This window comes from Mustela nigripes, chromosome 2 (assembly GCF_022355385.1).
Source record: "Mustela nigripes isolate SB6536 chromosome 2, MUSNIG.SB6536, whole genome shotgun sequence".
Taxonomy (NCBI): Eukaryota; Metazoa; Chordata; class Mammalia; order Carnivora; family Mustelidae; genus Mustela; species Mustela nigripes.
The window spans coordinates 208,605,342-208,614,673 of record NC_081558.1 but is presented as its reverse complement, the minus strand read 5'-3'; positions in this window follow the sequence as shown (position 1 = coordinate 208,614,673).

Sequence of the window (9,332 nt, the reverse complement as noted above, 5' to 3'; positions counted from 1 at the left end):
GAAGGAAGAAAGAAAAAAAATGGAAAAAAAAAAAAAAGAGAACATCTGTATGATTCCATTTTATGAAGTTCCAGAACAGGTAAAAACTCATCCATGTTGATAGAAACCAGAACAATGGTCACCAGAAAGCAAGGGGATTTACTAGAAATAGACACAGAATTTTCTGGGTGATGAAAATGTTCTCTATCTTGACTGGAAGGTTGATTACATGTAGTTATGCACTAAACTGTATGCTTCAGAGTTCTGCATTTAACTGTATATAAGTTGTACCTCAATAGAAAAGAATATTGAGGTAAAATACACAGCAACAAGGCAGGGGGAGCACATTTCCCTTCCTCATTATCACCAGGACAAGCTCCCTCGTGATGAATTTTCTGATATACGTGAGGTTCAGTGGGGTAGAGTCCAGATCCGACAGCCAAGAAAGAATTCTTGACACATCTTTGGTGCAAAATGGTGGTTTATTAAAGCATGGGGACAGGGCAGGAAGAGTCACTGCCCCGGGGTGGTGAGGAGTGGTCCATTACATACTTGCAAGTTGGGAGGGGGTCAGGGATGGCCTAAGTCTCTAAAGAATTTTGGAAGCAAGTTTTCCAGGACCTTGAGGGGCTAGCTGTTCTCAGGAAATGGTCATTTATTACCGTCTAATAAAACCTTAGTGATATGACCCTTCAGATGTTTATTGGTGGGCCATATACTTGAGGATGATCACCAGCATGTATCTTGGAGGGTTTAGAGATAAAGGAAGTTTCCAAAGGAACTTTCATATGTTAAAGTAGACTTACAGGATCCTGGTTGGGGGTAGGGGTCGGTCAGGCTAGGATTGCTTTTTGCCCTTAGCAAAGTATTAAGGTGGAGGCAGGCAGTTGAGTCCCTAGAGGAATGTCACTTTGCCTGTTTCAAGGACTTGTCGGTGGGTTCTAGATAGTAAGGAAATTTAATACCTTTTCTTCTGCCTCTGTTTCCCACATCACTGGCATGAAAAGAGCTGGGACACAGAGGAGGGAAGTCAGCTGTCCTGTAGTCCCTTCTAAGCATTGATGGGGCCCAAAACCATTAGTTGACTTTGGAAAAATTTATAAGACAAGACATCCAATGGAAGACCCTGAATCTATTGAACACTTCCCTCTTTTCACAGGAAGTGAGAAAGTAACCATATTTTTTACACACCAACTGTTTTCACTTTTTGCACTCCCTACCAGAATTTGTACATATTTCTCTACATCCTTTACACTGTTGTTACGGAAGAGGGGTCATTTACCTTCTGCCTTTTTCATTCGACATCATACAAGAACATGCTCCCATTTGCAAGAGAGTCTTCATAAACATCCCTTTTGACCATTGGATGATAATATTTCACTGAGTTGCTTGATTTTTTCACCAAATAATCCACTTAGCCTTTTCTTATTAGACTTTTAGGCTGTTTCATTTTTTTATCTTGTGGAAAAATAATAGAACACTGTTTGCCTTTGTTCTTTTTTAAAATTATTTAAGAAGTGAATATTGAGAGAAGAAATCAAGAAGAGGATAAAGGAACAGCAAAGAAACCACTAGCCCAGAATTCAGAGCTCAAGAAGTCTCTGAAATTCTCTGGTCTAAAATCTTAGTTCTACAGAAGAAGAAACCAAGCAAGTCCAGGGCAGAGGAAAGGCCAATATCACACTGAGTCTCAGAGCTGAGACTCAAACTCAGAGCTTCCAACCTCATGCAGCACTCTCCAGTTCAAACAAAAGAATCACAAGCTACCCTCCGTCTTGCCTACACAGCAAGCACTGACAGGGATGAATTTCTCCTGTTGAAACTTGTCGTAAAATTGCCTCCTGGGTCAACTGTGAGAGAAGTAACAAACAAAAAAAGAACAGTTGGTCAAAGCCCATAATGTTAGCATGAGGTAAAGTTTCAGTTACCTTTTAACTCAGCAATAAAGGAAAAATACAACTGAAAAATTGAGAGAAGATACGTTTTTTTGCATTTGTGTTCTTGGGAGATTCTCTGGGCACATGGCAGTTAAAATGAAAGATCGTTGCCTCTCACTTACTGTACTAATAGCAGGAAACCCTGCCATGATCATACGAAATAGACTAATGCAAAAATAATTTACAAATGTTTTGCATAATTTCCTGGCAGCAGGTTCACCTTCTTAATTATGTTTATTATAAAACTTGTTTCTAGAATATTCATCAATTGGAACATAGAGAGTGGCTTGATCATGCTAGGAGAAAGAGGAAGAAAGGGAAAATGGCTATTCACAATGTGCCTATCTTGGTGCCAGGCAATAGACTAGACTTTACATATTCTCACTTGTGGATTTTTATCCCCAGGAAATGGGAATCTGAGGCTTGGCTGGATTAAGTAACTTTCCCAAGGTCACCCAATTAGGCCAAAGTTAAGATTCCATTCCAGCATTGTCTGAAGTGGAAACCCATGTGTTTTCAACTCTACCCGGAAAACCAGATCAAATTTTATTCAACGAATATATATTTATGTGCCATCTATTTTTCAAATCCTGTTTGCTAGGTAACAAGGGTATAAAAAATAAGAGAAAAAGAGAAACATCCCTTATGGGTAGTACACAATTCTAGCAGATAGAATCAGTCAAGCACAGTAGGTCACACATAAATGTTTGATAAAGGAAGGAATGAAGTCTCTTAGAGAGGTTTGTGAGGCAGCTCACATCCTTACATCAATGATAGATGGTTTAAATGCCAATTGGCATGGTTACATTCTTGATTGTTTCCTAGAGAATGTGAATTTCATGCAAAAATATTCAGCCCTACTCTAATTCTGAAACAAAAAGTATTTTGATTCCCATTTTCCAATGGGGCTGCAAAAAAAGGATTAAAAAGGTGAGTTCCCTGAAACCCAGACCCGCTTGTTGCGTTCCACCTGTTTGCCTAAAATTAATTATAATAATGTATGGGTAATAATTTATCTAAATAATGTAATTAAGTTCATGGTTTCTGAATGGGGATTTTTTTATCATAAGTAACAGAAAACCCATAACACCAACCAAAAACATTTGACAATAGGAAAAGGTTATTATCTCTCATTTAGAAAAATATCTAGAGAGAACACAACCTCAGGCTGACTAAATTGGCCTCTTCATGATGTCATCAAGGACCCAAATTTCTTACTTCTTTCCCCTCCTTTATTTCAACATGTTAGACTGATAGCCCTCATGGTTGTAGCATTGCTGCCATGATTCCAGGTATTACACACTGGAGCAGAGACTTGCTATGCCCTGACTATTTCCATTCTTCTATATGGGCACACAGAAAGACTACATTTCCCAGCTTCCCTTGTTGTTAGCTGGGGCATATGACTGGATTCTGGCCAATGGGATGTGTATCAAAGGGTTGAACCTACCCGGTGTGCAATCGCCCAGCCTCTTGCTTCCCATTTTATAAGGAATTGATGTGGCAGAATCACGGGATGGTAGGAACCTTGATCCCTGGGTCTACCCTTGAGGAGAGCCTCTGACTTGCTAAACTAGATGTAAAGGAATATGAGGTTAGGCCACTGAACTCTTGGGCTGGCTTGTTCTAGCAGTAATTACCCTAACCCTCGTGCAGACTTAACAGAAGAAGAGAGGCAACATCTTCCCTGAGTGATGGTTCCCTGATACATGGGCTCAGTCAGGAGGGAAAGGGAGTGAGTGGGAGAAGCAGTCATAACCTCTGCTACACCCCACTTCCAGCTGGGATTTTTGGTGCCTAACAGTCCTCTGTGTCCCTTGTCAGCCCTCTTGGTCTGCCCATTGGTTGTTCCCGCCTTGTTCTCACATTTCAAACCTCCCTTGGCCCTGCCCTGCCTACCCCAGGATGGCCATGCACTCTGGCCCCTAGAGGGCTACCTAGTAGATTAACTTGGGTTCCTGCACCCAAACCTCCAGACCCACCCATGTCTTCACTGATCTCACTGGCTCTCCCTTCTAAATAACATACCTTCCCCGTTTAGAGACCCTGCTCGTAAAAATTCTTCGCTTTCCTGTATTTTTAAGGAAAGGTTTTCCTCTCTAATGAGGGTTTCCATCAGTCCTTTTGTAGGATCACATTCTCGTATTCAAAATAAAATCTCATGAACACCTTGTAGCTCCTGCCCTCTTTTTCTCTTCCCTCCCTACCAGAATTTTTAAAAGAGTTGCCTATGCTCCATCTCCACTCCCCACTGTCTTTAGCTCCACTGCCCCATGCAGCATTGGGCCCCCTCACTGTTATACCCAACCTGCTTACAGCAGTTTCTTATGACTTCCTTGTCACTATATCTGGTGGACATATTCCTTTCTTGTATTAGCTTCTTAGGGCTGCTGTAACAAATGGCCACAAATTATGGGCATCTTAAAACAACAGGAAGTTAATCTCTCATAGACCTGGAGGCTAGAAGTCTAAAATCAAGGTGTCAGCAGGGCCATGCTCTTCTGAAGTCTCTAGAAAAAGTTCCTTCTTTGCTTCTTCTAGCTTGTGGAGGTTGCCAGCACTTTGGGGGGAATGGCTAATAGTTGCATCACCCCAGTCTCTGCCTCTGTCTTCATATAGCCTTCCTTGTGTTTTTTGGCACACAAATTACCCCTTTCTTATAAGAACACTAGTCATTGGATTAGAGTCCACCCTTAAATCTAGTATGATTTTATCTTAACCTGACTACATCTACAAAGACCCTACTTCCAAATAAGGTCAATTCACAGGGGTTAAGTCTTCAACACATTATGGTGGGGGGGGGGCGGACACACACAATTCAAGCCCACAACACTTTCCTACCCAACCTGACCTGGCACCATCTCTTCTTTCCTTGAGACACCATTCATTCCCAGTCTTCCTTGGACTTCTCATATTCCTTCTTGGTCTTCTCTTCCTCTGTCCATCCTACTATCTGTGTCTCTCAGGGCTTCCCTTGGGCCCCCTCATTTTCTCAGTCACCTGGAAAATCCCAACCACTCCTATGGCTCCAATGACCATCATATAGTCGGGCCTACACATACAAGTGCTCACAAAACCAAAACACATTCAGTTGAAAGGCTGATCCTGAAATTTCATCATCTTCATCTAAAACCTTCTCCTCCCTTCTTCTCCCCCATCTCATGACTGACACAACCATGAATGAAGCCTCTTGAATGGGCCTCCATTCCTGACCAGTGAGCCTTCCCTCTCCCTCCTCCCCACTGCCAACCAGCCATTGAGGCCTACCAGTTCTACTTGCCAAATACCTCTCCCTGCACTGCAATGGTCCTGGTTCAGGTCACCATCATCTTGTTCCCTGCCCATCATAAGAGATTTCTCATAGTGTCCATGTCCCCAGCTCTTATCAAGACTCTCACATTAAATACTCCTATAGTCCTTATCACCCTCAGAAAAAATTCCAAACTCTTTAACTTGGCTTACAAGACCTTTTATGATCTGGCCCTGCTTACTCCTAGACTCATCTCTCTATAGTCCACCCTCCTATGTGAATACTGTTAATACTCAAACCCAAACAAATGCCATAGACAGAATATTCGTGTTCCCCCCCCCAATACCAAATTTGTATGTTTATACCTAATTCCCAAAGTGATGGTGTTTGGAAGTGGGGCCTTTAGGAGGTGATCAGGTCATAAAGCTGGAGCCCTGGTGGACAGGATTGGTGCCCTTATAAAAGAGACCCCAGACACCTCCCTGATCCCACTGTCATGTGAGGACACCATGAGAAGACAGCAAGCTATGAACTAGGGAGTGGGTACTCACCATTCACCAAATGTGCTAGCACCTTGATCTTGGACTTCCAGCCACGAGAACTTTGAGAATTAAATGTCTAGTTTTTGTTAACCCCCAAGTCTGTGATATTCTCTTATAGCAGCCTAAATGGACCAAGACTTCAAACCATCAGCACTTTGCATCCTGGTCTTTGCTTACGCTTATTCCTCACCCGGAATATTCTTTCCTGCCCTTTTGGCTGCCCAAATCACACTTATCGTTTCCTTTTCATTCATTCAGTAAATATCTGTTGAGTGCCTACTATGTGCCATGAGCTATTTTAGACCCTGAGGATATAGTAGGGAAAAAAAGAGAAGAGAATCTAAGTTTGTGTGCTTATATTTTGGTTGAGGGAAACAGACATGAAGCATTAACAAGCAAACACAGCAGAGTGTATCAGATGGTGATAAGTGCTCTAAAAAGAAATTAAGCAGGAGAAGGGGATAGAGGGTACAAGTGAAGGCAATTAGGCTTTTAAATAAGGTGTCCATGAGAGTCCTCATCAAGAAGATGACATTTAAGCTCTGTGTGGACCTCAATTCCTCCAGTAAGCCTTCTGGAAATTTTCCAAGTCCAGGTTAAGTGCCATTTTTATGAACTTCCATGCAGTCCCTAACTCCACATCACAGCACTTAACATGCCGTATTTTCCTGTTGACTTGGGAGTATCAACTGCAGACCGTGGGACAGGGAACGTGTCTATTATTTATTGTATATCACCGTTCCTTGTGGATGTTCGTTCTGTTTATTGAACCGATAAATTAATTGACAATCACATTACTTACAAGTCATATGAAGAATTTATAACCTGTTTATAGTCATGTTGTGTCTGACAAAATGCTCTCTCACCCGCTGTCTCATTTCAGAGAGGCAGGTATCATTGTCATGGTCCCCTTTTAGCAGATAACATGTCTTGTCCAAGGTGGTGCAGCAAGAGGAAATTCCCGTTGAACCCCTCCTCTTCCATCTCCAGAACCGACGTGCTTTCTAGAAAAAAATAAAACCCACTGCCTTCCTCAATCATGTTCTGCAAAAATACAAACCACCAGTTCAAGTGCATTAACCATCCACGGCCAGTGTACAGTTATTTTTTTTATCACGAAGGGACCTCTGTTCCTCCCTGGATTCCCATATTCCCATGTCCCCAGAAAACTTTCACCAAATGCAAAAGCCAACACGTAACCGCAAAGATAAAACCTTCTGGGATTCCTTTATGTAGCCACTGCCTGGTGGGCCCCATATCTTCACGCTCTTTTCCAGAACATTTACTGTCCTTCTCCAAGTACACATTTAGCAGATCCATCTGGACAACCACAGAGTGGGGATCAATTGAAGTACTCCCGTCCCTGGCACTTTTGAGCTGACATCCTCTTTGCGATGTGTTAATTAAAACATGTGGGGTTCATAAAAGCTGCAGGCAGAATTGCAGGCAGGAGTCAATTAGCAATGATTAATATCCTCTATCTATTGCCTGCCCCCCAACTGATAAAGTATCACTCCATTTGGACACAGGGAACAGAGAAGGGGATTAGGTGACAAACCTTACTGTTTAACGAAACTCTACTCTATAAAAAGGGCAGGTCCCCTTAGAGTGGTTGAGTCTCCAAGGATTGAAGGATCACGCATAGTGGGGAAGTGAACCTAAGCTACTTTCACTTCGACAAGATGACGTGAGTTGTAGGTGGGGTGAGACAGTTCTTGGTAGTTTTCCACTAGCTGCTCACAAGTTCTTACCCTCTTTGGTTCTTTGTCACTTGGCCCCATAAAACCGCCCACTTTGAGGAACTTAAACGCTTGCTCAGGCCACCCACCAACCCAGTGGCATGTGGGGTTGAGGGTTAGAAGTTCACATACTCTTCCCTTTTGTTTTCTTCTGCTACTTTCTGCATAAGCACCTCTAAACAAGCCAAATGGTTATCGTTGTGTCCATGTGATTTTGTGTCATTGGTTTCTTCCATCCTCCCATTCTCAGGGGGAACAGGAATTGGGGGAGAGTTAACTATTTGAGAAACAGTTCACAGTCATCAAGAGTAAGACTGGAGGCTTTGAAATGAGCTGCTTTATCATTGAAGGGCTTATTTCTGTCCTAAAATACTTCCTTGCAGTTGAATAAAATAGTGCAAAGGATAAACACTCATCTTTCTAGGGGGAAAAAATTATTCTCTCAGGAAGCTGGAAAATTCTTCTGTAAGTGTAAACATTTAGGGAAAAACAAGAGATAAGTGCCCTAATTCTAGTAACTAGTGAGGTTCGATTGGCTCATATGTTCGCACCTCCATCCCTGCTCTTCTGGAAGGTTCATGCAGCTTACGTCCCACTCCTGTTCACCCTCAAGTTGAACAACCTCTCTCCCGCTTCCGATGCAGATAGCTCAAACAGCTGGACCCCTTTGAAAAAACGACTTTCATCATGACAAAAACATATTACTTGCAAACAGAGCTGAGAGAAAAGAAAAACATTTCTGTGATAGTTTTTCCTTTGGGTTTTTGAAAAGTGAGGAAAGTTTTCATTTAAAAAAAGCCATAAAGTTGTTTTAAGGATGCATTCAACATAGATGAGAGAGGACAACCATTAAGATAAATTACAGAGTGATAAACCATTATGATCCCCCACTGTTTCTTTTCAGAAGGGTTTTTTTTCCCCCAGAAACTTTTAAAACATCTTAAAAAAACAAAATGTTGTAAGTTATGAGTGGCTTTTCAGGAAGGTATCCATTTACCTTAAATATGACCCGCAAAAACAAGTAAGATAAACCTGAAGAAAAAAAGAAAAAAACGTGGATTACCTTCCTTTTCAGCTAGAGCTTAATCTCAAGGATTGTGCTGAACCATCATTCCTGTTGATTGTGGACCCAAAGTCTATGGAAGTCTAAGTGACCTCACCAAGAGAACAGGCAACAATGCCTTGGAATTGGGTGCTGGGTTCAAATCCAAACCAAGTCATTTCCTAGTTGTGGGCGGTGGACAAGTTACTCAGCTTCTCCACCCTGAGCTCCTTCATCTGTAGAATGGGAATAATACTACTACTGCCTCATCTATCTTGAGAAGATGTTGAGATGTGGAGAAGATACTGAGAAGATTGAAAGATAAAATAATTGGACAAACTGTCTAGTATGGCACCTGCTGCATTTTAAGCCATTGTTAAAAGATAACCACCATTATTACTACCTTATGGAATTGGCAAAAAAAAAAAAAATGACTAACTGCTGCACACACGTGATTTTTCCTCCTGTGTGCAAAGAGTTGATGCTAAAGCCTGTCATTCAAGGTGTTCTCGTGTGGAAGCATGTTTAACCTGGGCTAAAAACCAGATGGAACAGTATTTGCAAAATCAGCTCGCAAACTTTCAGGGTGTCAGGTGACATGGCATGGTGCTCGGGGATAGGGAGAGAGTATTGTGGACTGGATTTGGTTTACCCTCCACCCCAAATTCATATGTGGAATCCCTGCTCCTCCAGTGTGAGTATATCTGGAGACAGGACTTTTAGGAGGTAAAGTAAATGAAGTCATAAGAGTGGGGTCCTAATCTAATAAGGGTCAATGGCCTTCTGAGAAGAGCGGGAAGAAAGTGATCTCCCTCTCCAAGGGCATGCACCAAGGAACTTGAC